Source organism: Bidens hawaiensis, unplaced genomic scaffold, assembly GCF_021521415.1.
Source record: "Bidens hawaiensis isolate Kalapana, Puna unplaced genomic scaffold, B.hawaiensis_p1.1 tig00027827_1, whole genome shotgun sequence".
NCBI lineage: Eukaryota > Viridiplantae > Streptophyta > Magnoliopsida > Asterales > Asteraceae > Bidens > Bidens hawaiensis.
Window position 1 is genome coordinate 127,996 of NW_027494518.1, and position 8,391 is coordinate 136,386.

Genomic DNA, 8,391 nt, shown 5'->3' on the forward strand with positions numbered 1-8,391 from the left:
GTTAAAAGTAGTTTTGAAAAAATATAGGCTACAAATATCAAAAATTTATCGGACCTAAAACCGGTTTGCCGGTAAAAACCGGTATTTTAAACAAAAACCGCCGGTACGATGTTCTAGCAAACCGGACAAAGATACCAGACTCAAAATACCGGCTTGTTGGGCGAAGTCCGGTTTAACCGGTTCAACCGGTCGGTTTGAACCGGTTTCTAAAACACTGACCAAGTCAACACTTGTTTATTTTATTTGCATTTGATATGTTTTGTTGCTTGGCGCTTGAGGCTATGAAACTACTTAGTCACGTCTAATGAATAATAGCGGATCAAGACTAAAATCTTAAGGGTAATGTTTTTTTTGTTGCCATATATCATTCAATTTAAATGAAATAGAAATAGAAACACAATAATAAATAAATTTTAAACACATTGGGTGAAGAAATATCTTGTTCAACAATTGAGGAGGGGTAGTCTTATATTTTTTCAAGGGTAGTAAAATACAAAAAAATGTCAGAATTTTGTTTGTATTTCTGAAAAAGAGTTGAAAGGTATTGGAGGCTAACTCTGCTTATATAACATGTCAGGTCTTGCTAACAAGTCTGAATAATAATGTTATAAACACATGATCTATGAATATGAATTTAAACTAACAAATTTTGGTATTAAAAAAGATAGCAACGCATCATATTGTATGTTCGGCTTTTTATATCGATTTATACATTACTCTTTGATGATAAAAGTATATGATTCACATTTGTGAATTAAAAATGGCCACTTGTTTAAATTTTAAAACGTGACAAAACAATATAAAAAGAACTTGGTGCTAGGTACATTTTATGCCATTTCAACATCATATAATTATGTTTCTTTATTTTTGGAACGCATATAGTTGTTCACAAGTCTTTTGACTGTATAAAAACAAACGAATATCCGAATAATTTGTATATTTCCCGGAAACTTAGAAAAGTGTCATTGAGTCGTATATTGCGTGTGAGAATTGATTGTTTTTTTTTAACAATAAACTAGACCCTCAACTATTTATCACTACAACTTTTAACCATCATTTAACGAGATGTTAGATTACATGCAACTCTTATTCCTTGAGTTTTAAATTTAACCAATAACCATGTTCTCTGGTTCATCTAAACTAGAAAAAAATGTAATACCATCTATAATTACTAAGAACCTTAAACAATAATAACCATATAAATTATTCAAAGTCTTTTATCATTATATAATTAGGTGTTCATCATGTTGGTATTTAATATGGTTATTCAGGTTTTCTGAATTAGGTAGACATTATATCTCTATCTCTACTATATATAAAGTAGGAGTTAAGGACTTCTTAAAACTTAAGAGGTACAAATTGTATTACATAAATCACAACACTTTATGCATGTCTTAAGGTAGTTAAGGGGGGCATAGCAGTCTTTTGGCAAAATCAAATACACGATTAAAGACAAACTTACACTAATAGCCCCTCAACTATAGTTAACTACTTGTAAATATAAGTAATAATTATAAATTTGGCCCTTCATCTTTCCCTTTTTATATGACAAGTTTATTTTTTTTGTTACTACTATATCTCTAAATATATTATGATTTTAAAAAAACCGAACTCACTGTTGCAACATGCATATTTTTGTCGATGTTTTGACATAAAAATTGTTTAATACCGAGTTATTGATTATAATGTACAACTCATTATTGCATCAATGTACACGTCACTAGATAATATAAAAATAGTGTGATTTAATTCACATTAAATACAATTTTTAAATCTAATTGAAAAAACATGTTCACTCCAAGGCCAAACTATACGGTTACCACATTTTTTCTAGGGTCAATTGGTGTGGAATTTCAAAAGAATGTCATGGAAATCTTCAATAAGGAGATCAATTTACCGATGTGGAACATCACTTGTCAAGAGAGGTTTCGCGTTGTCACCTTCGCCTACTACTGGGTGCACCTTGCACCTTATATGTTTTGTATATTTTTGTTCAATTTTATATCTTCATTGATTTGCTTGTTTTTATTTTATTCTATGTCACAAAACTAGATTTTAACAATTTGTTTATGACTCGGATTTTTAGTGGTCTCTAGGGTCAAAGAGGGTGGGAGAAAATGGGTAGCTTTATTATTGAAGTATGAGCAAGACCAGAAATTGCAGTCACAACAACATAATTCAAAAGTCAAGTTAAATGAGTTTATGTCAAAATGAGTAATTATATTACGGGCTTCAGGTTAATACGTTTTCGGGTCGGAACAGGTCCGTCAAAAAGGTTTGGGTTAAAAGTAGTTTATTTGAGATGATTGTACATTTCATCTTTGCTTCTTGCTTGTCGCTACATGTTTTACGCGTTCAAGTATCAGTTACGTGGATGACATTGTTTAACCCTAATGAAAAGACACTCTTCATAAATTGAATTTCTTTGTATATTATTTGGAGCTAGAATGTATTTTTATTATTTTAACTGTGCTCACCACAAGGTGTTCAATGAAATGCTTATGTTTTAGTTTTGACATCATTTTAATAATTTCTTGCCAAAAAGTCTGTTATCTGTTAGGTAATAATCTGATTTATTAGGTGAAAATTTCATGTTATGTTAGGTGATTATCTTATTTATTATCTGAGTTATCATGTGTTAATCTGATTTATAAAGTTAGTGTTCTTCACCATCTTCTTTTAATATTTCCTCCACTTAAGGTTGCCATCTAGGATTACCAAAGTAATATTCTTTTGTATTTTTGGTTTTGTTATTTTCACAAATCATTATAGACGTAAAATCCGTGCGGGTTCGTTTACTAGTTATATATCTAGATTCTAAAACCCAAACTTGACCCTGTTTCTCCCGGGTTTTATCAGGTTGGGTTAAATTGGGTTTCGAGTATTTAACCTAGAAAACTGATAAATCAATATTTGGCCGAGGGGAAGTAGAATCGAACGAAAACATGTAGAATTGAACAAAACCCGATCGAACAAAAACCCGTAGAATTGTTGTTGTAGATAAATTGAAAATTGTAAAAGTCGATGGAATTAGAAGGGCTCAGGTTCAGGTAGCGTGAATTCCGGTTCCATGGATACGATCATACGAGTACTTTTGGGTTCGGGTAGGGGTGCAAACGAGCCGGGCTGAGCCCGAGCTCGGCCCGTGAGTTGTTTTTAAGCTCGAGCTCAGCTCGGGCTTATATCATTTACTATTTATTAAATAAATTCTATATATTTATAATTATTTTTATATAGTTTTTCCAATTATAGTTTTATGTATAGCATAATATATATTAATTAATATTTATTACACACACACATATATGTGTATATATATATACTAGCTTATATCCCATGTTACACACGGGTTTAAAAAAATTAATTAATAAATATAATCTTTAAAATTTGAAAAATCATATTAACATGTACCTAAATAAGTTAAGTTAGAATATTTGGACACGTGTTGGTTCCTATCACGTAAACCAACGAACATGTACAAACAATTGAACAAATTCTTTTTTTTCATGTCTGTTAGTTAAGAACTTACAAACACAGACAAACATAAAAACACAAACAATGTAAACAAACAAAGTAAATGGGGAAATCACGGCTTAGGCAAATTCACTACTCAATGGAAAAAATGATAATATACGGGCTTGTTTTTTGATTATTTTTACTAAATTAACTTGATATGTACACTTGTAATAGCACATAAATCAATACAAGTGGTAGTAGCAGAAGTATTACATAACTTTTCACACGTCAAGAAGCAGTATGAGTGAATTCATCATATATCAACTTAATTACATTAGGAATCTTTATGCTATTGAGGTGCATACTTGATTAAATGCATATTCAATTTACATAAAAGCATATAATATATTTAGTCCTTGTAGTGTCTCTGAACATACAATGCATATACCAGTCACTCAGTTGACATAAATCATGATCTAAATAACCAATATCCAAGGACCTGAAATGTGATTTGATTCGAATGGAAGTAATCACGCACCTGAATAGAAGATATTACATTAAAATCCACATTAAGTGCGACGAAAAATGTAATATGGGCAGCAAAAACATACCGTTGTTCCATCTTTGGTTGAGTAATCAGTTCCAAATACTTTAAGTGCAGGTAACCTACCAACATCCACTTGCTGAATGAAAGGCATAAGATTGTTCGGAGACCCCAAAGGATCCTCACCAATATACCCACTCGGGTGGGCCCCAACTGGGTAAGAAATACCTTAACATTATCATTTTCCACCCAGAATCCGAAGCATAAATGTCACGAAAAATGTCCTCAACCATCAGCTGAATCAATTAAACGTGTATACGTTAAACACATCAAATTCCTAGAATAATGATAATAATTTGAAATGTTTGGTACCTTGATTCGTCCGTATGGGCTGGCTGCAGATAACGGGAAATCTTCTGTGCAAGGTAACACCTTAGGCCAACCATAAACAGTAGCTGACGATGAAAACACGATCTGCAACGTTTAAAAAACGAAGAAAAACATGTCACATTTACAAACTATATATTAACATAATATGTACGAAGTGAAGCAAAGAAATAACAAATTTTATACCTTTTTGCATCCGTGAGCTTCCATAACTTCCAACAGAGTTAAAGTGCCAACAACATTGTTGTCATAATACATTAACGGCTTCTGCACACTTTCACCAACCGCCTTCAAACCAGCAAAATGTATGACAGCATCAAACCTAAGTTTCAATTAAAAATCCAAATTAATACAGACTCCCACTTGTTTATAAATTATAACTTATAAACCATCAGTAAATAAGGTTTTTTTACTTTGTGGAGGCAAAAAGCTTCTTTAACTCTGACTTGTCCCTAATATCAATCTGCAGTGAATCAAAATAAATAAAACACAACTATTAACTCATAAATAGATAAATAATAATAATAATAAATGAAAAATATTTTCTTTTTTAAATGAGCTTACTTTTAGGCTCGGGCTTGTTTAAGTTTGGCTCGATCGAGCTTTTTCACGAGTCGATCTCGAGTAGCTCGGCTCGTTTGCACCTCTAGGTTCAGGTTAATAGTTTCTCGGGTCGGCCTTGACCCGAAACCTAGAAACAAGTAACCAGTAACCGAACTGAATTCAACCAGCTCGGATTCAGGTTCAGGTTTATAGTGTCTCGGGTCGGGTTTCGGGTTGCGGATAAAAATGACGACAGGCCAACTTGGATCATGTCATGTTTTGGGTATTATGATAACTTGATGTGGATCTTGGACCCGAGTTTATTTGTTATTCTTTTTGTGCAGTGTTCACATGTAAGAGTGTATAAGTTTCATCATTAATGGCGAGGATTAAACCGCAAGCTCTGTTACAGCAAAGCAAAAAGAAGAAAGCACCGAGAAATGTTTCTCTTTGCTACATATAGACACTGGTCTCAAAGGTTTGTCGATAACAGACACTATATCAGTTACATTAACATACGTTTATTTATTTATATCGTTTGCATAAGAATATTGCACTAGCCAGTGTTTGATCATACGCATGCAGTACACGGCACACGCTAAACGCACCTAATGAGTGATTTGTGTGTTACTTTTAGGTCAATAATGCAGACGGACGACGCAACATCAAAGTTTTAGGTACACATAACATTATATTAATTTAATATATTTGTTTCAATAGGTATATTGTAAAGTTTTGTATCTTTTGAAATCAAAGAAATCTGATGTTCCAAGATACGCTGTAAGTTTCTTGTGTCTTTTATATTTTCGTTAAAAACGATACATTAATATCAGTCTGGCTTTTGTTTAAGCTGCGGTGTTGTGGTTTTGATACATTAATATTTGTGTATCTAGATTTTTAACACGTCTAAAGGTTTGATTACTGTGGAACTGGTTCACCCGAAATTGTGGATGCGTTTATTGATGCCTGGTGAGTATTTGTTATTAACTTATGATTCAATGGCATCTGTTAAAAACTCAAAATTATATTAGTTTGATGCAATTTTCTTCTGCATATTTTATTTGAAAATTAAAATTGTAATTGTTATCAAGCCCAACCTCGATCCTTGTATAGGAAGATAGTTTAGGCTCGCATTTTTAAGTTTTAACTCTTTTAGACTTCTGTGTATTAAAACCGAGCTCGAGCCTAGTTTAAGGCACTACACACGTGCTCATACTGAGCTTAGGCTTGTTTAAGGTTTTTCTCAAAATATATAAAAATGATTAACAATGGATATAAGTTAATTAATAAACAATAAACGAACCAAGCGTGAGCCTAACTTGAGCTTGAAAAATGACTCATGAGACGAGCCGAGGTTGAGCTCGAGCCTTTGTTAGTCAAAACGAGCCGAACTCGAGTCTATTCGAGTTAAGGCTCAAATAGGGAAAAATAATAAAACTTGATTATCAAAACGGGAAACTTGAATATAACCACGGATTATTAATGTTTTGAAATGTATTTTGCAGCCAAAAGGGACACTTTAAGGAAATGCAATTTCAACGCGTAGTGAAACATTTTGTAATCCAAGCAGGCGACTCTGAAGAACACGCGGTTATAGAAGATTGGACTTCTAGAGAGAAGCACTACAATCAGCTTGATAAAAGGTTTATTTGAATCCACACGAACCATCATCGTTTTTAATGCATAATTCACTCATCATATTTTTTTTCGATATAGTTTAAAACATGAAGCGTTTATCCTTGGAACATCAAATACCAAACAAGATAAAGACGGGTTTGATATTTTCATTACAACCGTACCAATTTCTGATTTTAATGCAAAGCTTAATGTGTTTGGACGCGTTATTAAGGGAGAATATGTCGTTCAGGTAAAACCAACATTGTAATTTATCGTTTTGGTCTTTGTTGAGTTTATTGATTTTAATTTGGAATTTGTATTATCCAGGAAATCGAGGAGGTGGACACCGATGAACATTACAAGCCTAAATCTCGAATTGGGATAATCGACGTGACACTGAAACAAAAGATTTAAGGTTCGGGTTGACTTGATCCATGGACATAGTTGTTTTGAGTATGTGTTTATAAGTTTGTTATGCACACATTGTACAAATTGTGGAAGAACAGTTGGTTTAATTAGAGTTTTAGGTCATACAATATTTTTGTCATATTTGTTAAATCATTTTTCTGCAAGATTCTGTTTTTGTTGTTTTGTTTTGTTTTATAACACTAAGGCTATGCGTAGTGGAGGGGCTACAATTGGGGGCGAATTGCGTCGTGTGACGCCTAGTCAGCAAGGGGTGAGAATTTGTTTTTGGGGTGTAATGGTGTTGTAGGCTAATATATATATACATATATATATATATATATATATACCACACACAAACATATATAATAATAATATAAATATACATACATATACATCTCCAGCGACAAGAACAATCCGCCCCCGCCCAAATCGCCCCAAATCGCCCACGGGGCGGTGTTGTAGCCCCTGTCGCCCGTTTCTCGCCCCAATCTGTCGCCCACTACATATGGCCTAAGGCGAGCGTATATTTGCGAGTCGCCACCTGTGAATTTTTTATTTAATTTAGGTGTGTACTCGTAAGTCACAAAATATTTTTACAGCGACACCCATAACATGTTTAAATAAATGACTTAGAAAAAAATTATTTTTAAATAGTTCAATATTAAAATTTTCAACGTGCTAAAAGATAAATTAACACACAAATGAAAAACCCATAACTTGTAAATAAAGTACTAGTTTTAAAACTAAATCCTAATTCGAATCTAGGGCTGTTCAAAAAGCCTTATTCGAATCCATCCAAAAAGCTCGAGCTAGGGTCAGCTTGGCTCGTGGCTTGGTCTTGGCTCGACTCGTTAGCTCGGCTCGTTGGCTCATTTAGATTAAACCCTAAATTTTAATATCTATATATAATAACATCATACCAAGAAATAAATAAATAAAAGTTATACATAAATTATGTCACCCGATACCTAAAACCTTATAAAAAATAACGAAAATAAAACAAATAAATTTATAAATTCTCTAGTTTATAAATTTTATATAATATGCATGTTAAAAATATATTTTTTGTATTTTATATATTTAAAATATAAAATAAAAAAATAATAAATAAAAAATAAAAAAATTAAAGGAATCCGGCTCGATGAGCTCGAGCTCGACTCGAGCTTTATACAAGCCAAGCTCGAGCCCGATTTTTCAGCTCGATAAAGAAAACGAGCCAGCTCGATTAATTTCGAGCTCGAGCTCAAACACACTCTGACTCGACTTGACTCAGCTGTTTTTACAGCCTTATTCGAATCCACCCAAATTTTATATAATAATAATAATAATAATAATAATATCAATCAACACTAAAAACCCTACGCCGCATACTAAAAACAAACCCAACCCTACGATAGAAGATTGAATTCGGCGCACAATTGAATCTCCGGTCAACA

General features: G+C 32.9%; 2 pseudogenes across 2 annotated transcripts; one reads left to right on the plus strand and one right to left on the minus strand.

The window, feature by feature from the left end:
* Nucleotides 1-3,925: 3,925 nt before the first annotated feature.
* LOC143575995 (UDP-glucose 4-epimerase GEPI48-like) lies at nt 3,926-5,201 on the minus strand (annotated as a pseudogene). Its single transcript, XR_013142871.1, has 6 exons — nt 5,094-5,201; nt 4,801-4,880; nt 4,574-4,709; nt 4,373-4,474; nt 4,068-4,296; nt 3,926-3,994 (listed from the first exon to the last, which is right to left on the minus strand). The product of XR_013142871.1 is annotated as a UDP-glucose 4-epimerase GEPI48-like (transcript).
* Nucleotides 5,202-5,288: 87 nt separating this feature from the next.
* On the plus strand, nt 5,289-7,121 carry LOC143575991 (peptidyl-prolyl cis-trans isomerase CYP21-4-like; annotated as a pseudogene). The gene is made up of 7 exons (XR_013142870.1): nt 5,289-5,408; nt 5,568-5,607; nt 5,651-5,710; nt 5,824-5,899; nt 6,436-6,573; nt 6,647-6,797; nt 6,875-7,121. The product of XR_013142870.1 is annotated as a peptidyl-prolyl cis-trans isomerase CYP21-4-like (transcript).
* The last annotated feature ends 1,270 nt before the right edge of the window (nt 7,122-8,391 follow it).